Raw genomic sequence first — 11219 nt, forward strand, 5'->3', positions numbered from 1 at the left:
TAGTTGATCCTCCACTAGGGAAGAAACCAGTTGGATGTCGGTGGGTTTACACCTTGAAGTACAAGGCTGACGGAAAAATAGAACGCTTTAAGGCAAAACTGGTAGCAAAGGGATACACTCAAACCTATGGGATTGATTACACAAAAACATTTGCACCTGTAGCCAAAATCAACACAGTTCGTGTCTTGCTATCTTTAGCTGTAAACTTGGGTTGGCCATTACAATAATTTGATGTAAAAAATGCTTTTCTACATGGTGAATTAACCGAAGAAGTTTACATGGATCTTCCATCAGGATGCATGATACCCGAACAACATAGTCAGAAGGTGTGCCGGTTAAAGAAATCGTTATATGGGTTGAAACAATCTCCGAGAGCATGGTTTGGAAGGTTCACAAAGTCTATGATAGCTTTTGGCTACCATCAGAGCAATTCAGACCACACTTTATTCCTGAAGAAACAACAGGGTAAGATCACTGCACTCATTGTATATCTAGATGATATGGTGGTTATAGGGAATGATACTAAAGAAATGAAGGCTCTCAAGAATTACTTGTCCAGAGAATTTGAGATGAAAAATCTAGGTCATTTAAAATATTTTCTTGGGATTGAAGTATCTCGATCTAATAAAGGGATCTTTTTATCTCAAAGAAAATATGTTTTAGATTTATTACAAAAGATAGGCATGACAGCATGTCAACCAGCTGATACATCAATGGAAGAAGGACTGAAGTTATGTGTTAAGTCCAACCAAGTACCTGTTAATAAAGGAAGATACCAAAGACTTGTAAGGAGATTGATGTACTTATCACACACGAGACCGGATTTGGCGTATACATGGAGAAAAAGAAATAAAATGTTGTAGCTCGCTCAAGTGCAGAAGCTGAATTCAGAGGTTTGGTAAATGTACTTTGTGAGGCATTATGGCTAAGAAACCTTTTGCGGGATTTGGGTTATCTATCTAAACAACCTATCCGACTGTTTTGTGATAGTAAAGCAGCATGTGACATCGCGCATAATCCAGTTCAACATAACCGTACAAAGCACACTGAGGTAGACAGATTTTTCATTAAGGAAAAGTTGGATGGAAAGCTTGTGGAATTACTTAAGATTTGATTATAGGATCAGTTGGCTGATGTTCTCACCAAAGCAGTCTCAAATCGAGTGTTCTTAAAGTTTTTAGATAAGTTGGGCATGTGGGACATCTATGCACCAACTTGAGGGGGAGTGTTGAATTAAGGAATTCAAAGATATCTAGAATGTCAAATGTTTAAATTAGGTGTGTCAAAGATTCGAGGGATTGTGTTGCTTGATTCTAGGTATTATATCTAGAATCAAGCCTATAAATATTCTGTAAAATTCATGAAATGATATGAATGAAAAATACAATTCATCAAATAAACACACACATCCTAAATCACTCGTGTGTGTAATATATTATCAAACTGAAAAATAAGAAATCTTTGCAAAATCTCTCAAGCGGCTCTCCTAGGGTTTTGAAACTTGAATACTGGAAGCCTTAATGATTTTGAGAATATATGATATATTTATAGGTGTTTAGAGAATCCTAAAAGCCTCTTCAAAGTTTAGCAAATTCGTGTAAAGAATTTTCCTTCAAACCAAGTCAGAAAAGGAATCAAATTGGTCATCAAAAGAACTTTCCCTCTTGGGTTGGGAAAACCCCCACTAGTTGGGTTTTGAAGTCCCACCAGTTGGCTTTTACTTGGAGCTAGATCATGGACCCGAGAAATTCATATCTAGTTGGGTTTTGAAAAGCAACCAGTTAAGTTTTGACTTAGGCTAAAAATACAAGTTTTTACTCTAAAACTTCTAGCTCTCTTAGAAAACATAACCTATAAATTAAAATATTGTGTCCTCACTCTACTTCCCTATCTAAGTGATCTCTCAATGATCTTGGAGTAAGTTAGCACATGCCATTCCACTTTCGACCTTGAGACTCAAAACAAACATGAAAATTACAATTCAATAAAACTTGTTTTGACCCAGAAATATGCCAATTAAATATTATACTTCACAATCTCCCCCTTTGGCAATTTCATGACAAAACACCTAGATAATAAGAAATCTTCCTAAGCAATAAAAGTAAATTACATTTTGTGAGTTTATGCAGCGGAATAAGTTGTGGAAAGTTTAAGTTTTTTTCTAGAACGGATTTAATCATGTGTTTTTCTATTCAATTAGTTTTACTTAAATTAGCAAATAATTAAACAATCACATATAAAATAAAAGCAAGTAAAACAAATAGAGTTTGAGATATGACACCAGGATTTTAGCGAGGAAATCCCAATTGGCAGATTAGACCAATTGTTGTGAGTAAAACCTCGTGTAAAATAAAAGCAAGTAAAGCAAATTAAAAAAGTGTAAGCTGTTATTATAATCCTTCTTGCAACATATTAATACTCTATCTATATTCATATATATTATTTCTAAAGAATTAAAGAGAAGAAAAAGAAAGTTTGACACTTTCACAATTTTATTTAAAGTTTGTCAATGTACTGTGTATCAATTTTTTCTTTTCATATAATTTATAAACATGCTGTAAATGTATGTTATAAAAATGCATAGAAAGAATAATGTTATAATTATATTATTTTTTCTTCTAAAATTTTAATTTTATATTAGTAGTTTCCTCCCAAATAAATTATTTTTACTCCGCCCCCGACACCGAGATAAGCCAAACGCCTTATCTTATGTTATCAAAGGAATTGAAAATTTGCAACATTGCATGCTTTGTTTAATTAATTGCTTTTGGTCCCTTACTTATATATCTTGACTTCCACATATGTAATTACGTAGGCAATGCAAGAAGACCGACCCCTAAAAGGTATCTAGCAAGGGATGAAAACTTTTTTTTATTATTAATTTAAAGTTTGTCACTCCTGTGTGTAATATATTATCAAATTGAAAAATAAGAAATCTCTGGAAAATCTCTGTAGCAGCTCTCCTAGGGTTTTGAAACTCGAATAGTGGAAGCCTTAATGATTTTGAGAATACATTATATATTTATAGGTGTTTAGAGAACCCTAAAAGCCATTTGAAAGTTAGCAAATTTGTGCAAAGACATTTCCTTCAAACCACATAAGAAAAAGAATCAAATTGGTCATGAAAAGAACTTTCCTTCTTGGTTTGGAAAAACCCCACTAGTTGGGTTTTGAAGTCCTACCGGTTGGGTTTTACTTGGAGCTAAATTGTAGACCTGAAAAATTTGCAACTAGTTGGGTTTTGACTTAGGCTAAAAATGCAAGTTTTAACTCTAAAACTTCTAGCTCTCTTTGAAAACATAATTTATAAATTAAAATATAGTGTCCTCACTCTACTTCCCTGTCTAAGTAATCTCTCGATGATCTCGGAGTAAGTTAGCACATACCGTTCCACTTTCGACCTTGAGACTCAAAAAAACATGAAAATTACAACTCGATAGAACTTGTTTTGACACAAAAATATGTCAATCAAATATTATACTTCACAATCTCCCCCTTATGCAATTTTATGACAAAACACCTAGACAATAAGAAATCTGCCTAAGTAGTAAAAGTAAATTACATTTTTCCCTAAAAATAAACAACAGAATCATTCTTCACATGAAGCTTGAAAACAGTGTAGACGAGCTTGAACTTAAACTTGAAAAAACAACACTTGAAACCTACACATATACTCTCAAAACTATATGTGAAAGCTTAATAAAGATATAGCAATATAGATAGAAAATATATATTCTCTACTCCCCCTCAATGATCATTATTCCCCCTTAAGCATGCATATCTCTCCCCTTTTGTTTGGAACAAATTGACAAAGCATGTATAAAAGGATAAGAGAATCAAAATAACCACATAGAGAGTATAATCATGAAGATAATGAATGAATCCAAATATATGTCAACATATATCACGAACATCAAAGCATACACAAAACGGATCCGAATCTGCCCCTGTGCACCTTTCACTGGACAGAGTCAAGTGAGGATCCAAGGGCTGAGGCCCTGTTTGCCACAGCACCTCCTGACACCCTACAACTTAGCGCCCAGTCAGCAATTTAGTCAATAAAGTTATTGATATACTCTTTTTTTACCACATGTACTAATACAACAAAAATATGTTGAACACGTATTGCGCAGGCGAGTTTTTCTTCATTATATGTATACAAAAATACACTTATACATTACATATACATATATATATATATATATATATATATATATATATATATACAAATCTTATATACAAAAATATAATGGTATTATTCAGTATCCAAATATATATATAACAATATATTATATACAAAAATATTTTATTCCATTCCTTTTCCATAAAATTACAAATCTCAATACAACATACACTTACAAATCTCAATACAACATACACTTATACATTATATATATACAAATCTTACATACAAAAATATATCAGTACAATTTAGTATCCAAATATACGTATAACGATATATTATATACAAAAATATTTTATTCTATTCATTTTCAATAAATTACAAATCCCCATACAATATACACTTATACCTTATATTTATACAAAAATATATATATACAAATCTTTTATACAAAAATAATTTATTCCATTCCTTTTCAGTAAAATTATAAATCTTCAACATTGATGATGTACCAAATATATAAAATTAATTTGAGATTTTAGGGTTTTGAAATAATTAACTAATTATATAGATTTTAAGGTTTTGAATTGTGAAATTGAGTTGTGGAAGTTTATTTTTTTAACGTGTTAGGAAAATAGGTTGATGCTATATACAATTCATACATGATACATGTTTAAAAAAGTTATGATAATAATAATTTGATCTCTCCAACTTTTGTATTATATGCTATTACAAAAACTAGGTGATGGAATATGCAAATCTTCCTACATATATGTAAATATTTGTGGTTCATATTATTAATTTAGGAATTGTGAAATTGAGTTATGGAAGTTAATTTTTTTAATATGTTAGGAAAATATATTGATGTTATATGTAATTCATACATGATACATGTTTTAAAAAATTGTGATAATAATAATTTGATCTTTCCAATTGTTGTATTGTATGCTGTTACAAAAAGTAGGTGATGGAATATGCAAATCTTCTTACATATATGTTGAAAGTATTTGTGATTCTTATTATGAATTTATGAATTGTGAAATTGACTTGTAGAAGTTATTTTTTTTTTTTTTTTTTTTTTTAACATGTTAGGAAAATATGTTGATGTTATATGCAATTCATACATGATATATGTCTAAAAAAGTATTGATAATAATAATTTGATGTGGAAGTTAATTTTTTTTAACGTATTAGAAAAATATGTTGATGTATATACAATTCATACACAATACATGTTAAAAAAAAGTTGTGATAATAATAAGTTGATCTCTCAAAATTTTGTATTATATATTGTTACAAAAAGTATGGAATTTACAAATCTTCCTACATATATATTGAAAGTATTTGTGATTCTTATTATTAATTTAGGAATTGTGAAATTGAGTTATGGAAGTTAATTTTTTTGACGTATTAGGAAAATATATTGATGCAATATGCAATTCATACATGATACATGTTTAAATAAGTTGTGAGCATAATAAATTGATTTGTATGCTGTAACAAAAAGTAGGTGATGAACCCAACCTTCAAATTTTTTGATTACCAATAATCACCATTGGATTGCCGCCATATAAGATAAGAAATTCAAAATAACAACCTATTATATAATGATCAGAGCTTACTGTCGGAAATATTTTGGGGGAATCTCTCCTTTTCGGAAATTTTAGCTTATCGCCGGAATATATGGTGATTTTTCTGACTAGATCTCCTTTTGTTTGCTATGCCTCTTCGACCTTCACCAAGAGAGTTTTTTACACAAAAAACATAAATAACAGAGTTTTGGGGAGAGTTTCTTCACCGGATTTCAAATTTCAGAGAGGGATTTCCTATTTGATATTTCAAACATAGTATATATAGCAGAGTTTTGAGGTAAGGTCAACTTTCCTTTTGGGGAGAAATTAAAAATTGAAACTCAAATACGATTTTGGAAAGATGCAATAACACGGTGCATAAAGAAGATGTATAAATTACGTCGGATTGGATGATCGGAGCTTCAATTTTTCACCGGAATGTATGATGATTTTTTCGAACGGAGCTTCTTTGAACAGAGATCCTTTGTCTTCCACAAAATGTCCTAAGTTCAGTTTCTTCTTCTCCAAAATCTTTGTCTGGTCATGTGTAATGTCTTGGTTGCCTTCTTTCATGGTTGCACTTGATCATGGAGTTCTGTTTGGATATTTCAGAAAAGAAAGGGATATTTCAAAATGACTATATATATAGCAGTTTTGGCTCCAATCTTAACTTTCAACTTTCGTTTTGCGGGGAATTTCAAATTGAAACTGAAATACAAGTACAGAGTATAAAGAAATATATGTTCACTTGGATGTATAAGAGTATAAACAAACATCGGTAAATATACATTTCACCAAAGTGCGACATCAGCCAATTTACCCCTCACTGGACACTTTCTAGTGAGAGGCACAAAGGAGAGGATTCCTTTCCTCTGCATAGCTATATCAAATCCAGGTTAGGTAAGCATCAAAGATAACCATCCACTAGTCAAACAAGTAACATAACATTAAAAAATATAAGTATAGACCCAAAATAAAGTCTATGAATATCTAAAGATGCTCTCTCAACCCTCAAACACTAAATTCTGGATCTATATCCTTATGATTGTAACCAGTAGTGCTAAAATCATCACCACCATCATCATTGGCATTAACTTTGAGAACCCTTTGTTAAATTGTAGACACAAATTCTTCAAAAGTTTCCTTTGAATGGAACATTTCCATTGAGAAGTTAATGTGACCAACTTTGTTCAGAATGGCTTTGGACTTACCCTTCTTAGGTGCCATGGGAATTTTGAAGCCAAACAAGCTAAAAACAATGATGGAATTTAGTTGAGACCTTTTGTCGAACAGATGGTGTGTTTCGCATGCAAGCACACTGTCAAAGCCTTCTCTTGAAGATTCAAAGCTCAAAAAACACACAACAAACACAAGAATAACAATAATATAGTAACACAACAACGATCAACACCTCAACAAGCAACAAATCAAGCAAACCATCAAAAATATTCCAAACTCCTCAAATTTTTTTCACCAAAGATTAAACTTGTGTTCTAAGGATCTAAATTACAATCAAATCAAGTTTAAAGAATATTTATAGAAAGCTTACCAAGTTTGATTCAAAGGAAAATGAATGTGGATGGCTTTGGGTGTTTAGGACGACTTCAAAGGCTCTATGCGCGCGAGTGCGTGGGTGTGTTCAAATGGCCGAAGCACTTGGTTTAAAAGGCTGACTTACGCGCACATGACAGCATACCCCAACCGGTTGGGTTTACAAGTCCAACTAGTTGGAAAACATGCAGATATAAACTCTGCTCTCGACATCTTAACAACCGTTGTGATTTTCATATCCAACTGGTTAAGCTCACAGAATCTGCAAAAAGACCTAAATGCCGGTCACGAACACATTAGCATAAAACTAAAATGACCAAAATGACCCTTGATGATAAAAAATAATCTAAAAACCAAGAAAAATAACCAAAATGACTCTTTTTATTTTCTTTATTTTTTAATATATTTTCATTTTTGATTTTTGAGAAAATAAAAACAATGATCTATAATTCAAGGCACACATGCAGTCCAAAAAATTCTCAGAGATTTAGAGCACTTTTAAAACACGAAATTTTAAGGCACCACTATTTTATATAATAAAATTCAATCTAGAGCTTGCAATCACAACATGTAATGACCCGGTCATTTTCCACCCTTTCCTTTTTCCTGAAATTTTATGGATAATTTTTTTTTTTTTTTTAATTTTCCTTTCTAAGTTCTGTTTCTCGTCGTTTAGTGTCGTCTTGAGTGCTTGGAATTGGTTTCTGAGACTCTTTCGTTTGGATTGACATCTTCCTTTGAGGACCGAGTCATTTCCACATTTTCACTTTTTGGACACTATTCACTTTTCTTCATTTTCCCTGTTTCATCCTTTTCCCTATTCTGTCTTTTTCCCGTTTGTCACTTTGTTGGCAAAACCTCACTTTTTATGCTCGAAGTTAGTTTTTGACTTCATATATCTTCATCCTTAGTGGTTTCCATGAAATACGTATCTTTACTCTTGCAAGAAAGTACTCTGGTTGCTCCTAGTGTCCATAGGGGCATGGATGCATAGTTCTTTAGAATTATTTTCTTTTCTTGGGGTGTTTTTCGTAAATATCTTTTGAAGATATTTTATTTCAGGGGTTTTTAAGAAAATATTTTTGGAAAATATTTTCATTCTGGGTCATTAGTGCAGTTAACCCTTTTTGCAGGGGTCATTGTGCAATTAAAGAAAGTTATTGCAAAAATATCTCATTTGGAGTCTGGATCCTCGTACGGGATTCATTTTCACTTTTTATCGACTCGTAAATTCATAGAATTTCCTTCTGGTCGTCCTTCTCCAGTTTCAGGGTTTCTGGACCTAGTTGCCGCCGAACTTGTTTAGGGCATATCTCTCTGCTCGGAACTCGGTTTTTGATGTCATTTCTTCCGTTGTTCATATTTTCTCATTTTGAATCTTTTTTGTTCACGGAGTTTTTCCGTTTGAGCTCGTTTGCTCAAAATCCACTTTTCCGGACTCGGCGGGGCCCTTTCGGGGCACTTTTTGAGATTTTCTATAAATAGGGGACTTAAAGAGAAAAAGTCAGATTTTCTTCTCTCTCTCCTCTCTCTTGGCCAGCAGCCATGGCTGACAAGGGGCTACCATGCTTCTTCTTCTTTTTCCGGCCACTTACCTTGAGTGAAATATCGTAGTGCCTTAACGTTTAATACTTGTCTTGATGACGTGCATCTTTCACCCTTATTAGAACCCATTTCTGACCATTTCTTAATTTTGGGTTTGAAGTCAAGTTGTGATTTTCATGGGGCTTCCTTTGGATTCTTGTTCACCGTGTTGTCCCCGATAAAACCCTTCGGTATCGTCGGATTCAAAGCACTTTTATTTCTGTGGGCCTTTAAGGTTTTCATCTCAAATTGAGGTAGGGGGTGTTATAATTTACTTTCTTGTTATATTGCATGCTTGTGATGCTTATACAACCTATTTACATGCTTGGATATAAAATCTAGAGATTTTATTATTTATTTTTCTTGTATGAGATTTGATTTTCCCGGTGGGTTGATACTTGTTTTAAATATGTGACATGATATTATATTACACCATGATATGTTGATTGACATATATTAAATCTAGATCATTTGGACAAGTAACGAAGATTTTATTTAATATTTATCTTGAATAAAATATTAAATCATGTGGCCTTAACTAGCTTGAAATCAATATGTGTTACCATATTATATTAGGCCCTAGCATACTCTTCAACATAGATTACTTTGAGAGTAATTGGAGAAGTTTTGAAATCTAGTAATATTTAATTAATTTGATTAATTTATTTATTCTGGGTGTACTATTCACTCCATTGGAATTCCGACTTGACATTCTTGATATGCATGTCATATAGTTTCATATATATTAAATCTAGAATATTTGATTAGGTTTTGGAACCTTTCAATTATTATTTTTCTAGTATTAAAGTTTAATACTCATGGCCGTACCTTGCATGAAATATACTTGTATCATGCTTTTAAATCAAGTCTTGACATGTTGTATAACATATGCTAGTTTGAGATCATTTAGATGAATTTCAAAACCTAGAGATTTTAATTAAAATCCATTCAATAGCTCATTGGTCTTGATTAAGTTTCTAACTTGGTAATCATGCCTTCCTTGACTAGTTCCTTCACATGTATCAACTTGAGAATAATTGGATAAGTTTTGAAACTTATATTTAATTAATTCCTTTGTATGGAACTTAATTCACATGGTAGTGTCTTGTGTGAAATAAACTTGTAACTTGATATTAGACTTGACCTTGACATGATCTGATGAGCGCTGAAAAGTGCGTATTTAAACCCCTTAAGCTTAGGTATTCTAGTACCTTTATCTATCTTACTTTACCGTTTTAGATTGATTTCGTGTTATTTCCATTTTCAGGCACTTATCCCGAAAATAAGCTAACTCAGTCTAATAAGAACAGAAATGAAGCAATTCTGGGATAAATCAAAGAAAGGAGCCAAGTGGAAACAAAAGGAATCAAAAGGTGGAATTCAACATCTATGATCGATCTCAGATCAAAGTTCGATCGATCCAACATGATTGATCTCAGCATTTCAAGATGGATCAGAGCCATGATGACATTTTTAAAGATCTCAAAAGTTCGATCGATCGAACATCATTCTTCGATCGATCGAACTACCTTGTCCTTATCCAAATGATTGATCTTATCCAGTTGTACCACCCTACCAACCACTTTTGTCCTTTTCCCAAAAATATCTTCAAAATATCTCAGATTTGTTTTTATCTAAAAAGGCGCCACCATTGAGGATCGATCCAACTTCAGTTCGATAGATCTCAGCCATGTTCGATCGATCCAAGTCCAAGGTTCGATCAATCGAACTTCCTTCAGTGCGAAAAAGTTAAATTTCCAGCTCATTGAAAGCTGTCCTTATCCAATCATTGGGGAATATTTTGTTCACGACCCCAGCTCATTTTATGTGTCACTTGACCTACCTATATATAGAATATGATACACTTTTTGGAAGGGGATTGATCTATCACAATAGAGGCTATTCTTAGGGAGGAAGAAAGGAGGAGAAGGCTAGAGACACAAGCTTGGAAGATTTTCATCAACCAAAGAGTAGATTTCTTCTATGGAGTTTGCCCTTGAGGGTTGGAGAAGCATTACCATGAGTGGCTAGACATCCTCTTGGGGCTAGAGTTAGCCCCAAGCATGCTTTCTACATCTTGATTTTGTGTATTATTGAGGGATTAGTATTGTAATACATGTTTTAGCACTTTTATGTATATAGATCTTATTTATTCAATGATTTATGTGGTTTAATACTTTCAATTGATCATTTCATTCTATCTATATGTCCATGTATGCTAGAATAGATGTTTATGTGTATGTCTTTATTTCTTGTGTTATTGATGCATATCTATGTGTATTAATGCTATAGATCTAGAGATTGTCAAAACATAGTGCTTAATGGAATGCTCTTGTAATTTTCTTGATGGTTCATGCTCATTACTTGATGGATTGTGCCTCTCCCTTAGC

At 32.5% G+C, this 11219-nt stretch overlaps 1 long non-coding RNA gene across 1 annotated transcript; it reads right to left on the reverse strand.

Moving 5' to 3' along the window:
* Window positions 1-5179: 5179 nt before the first annotated feature.
* LOC132279608 (uncharacterized) lies at window positions 5180-7487 on the reverse strand. The gene is made up of 2 exons (XR_009471358.1): window positions 7244-7487; window positions 5180-6289 (listed from the first exon to the last, which is right to left on the reverse strand). It is a non-coding gene; the product is annotated as an uncharacterized LOC132279608 (long non-coding RNA).
* Window positions 7488-11219: the final 3732 nt, after the last annotated feature.

Source organism: Cornus florida, unplaced genomic scaffold (assembly GCF_030987335.1).
Source record: "Cornus florida cultivar Cherokee Brave unplaced genomic scaffold, ASM3098733v1 CherokeeBrave_3.0.0_Hap2_Chr10, whole genome shotgun sequence".
Lineage (NCBI taxonomy): Eukaryota > Viridiplantae > Streptophyta > Magnoliopsida > Cornales > Cornaceae > Cornus > Cornus florida.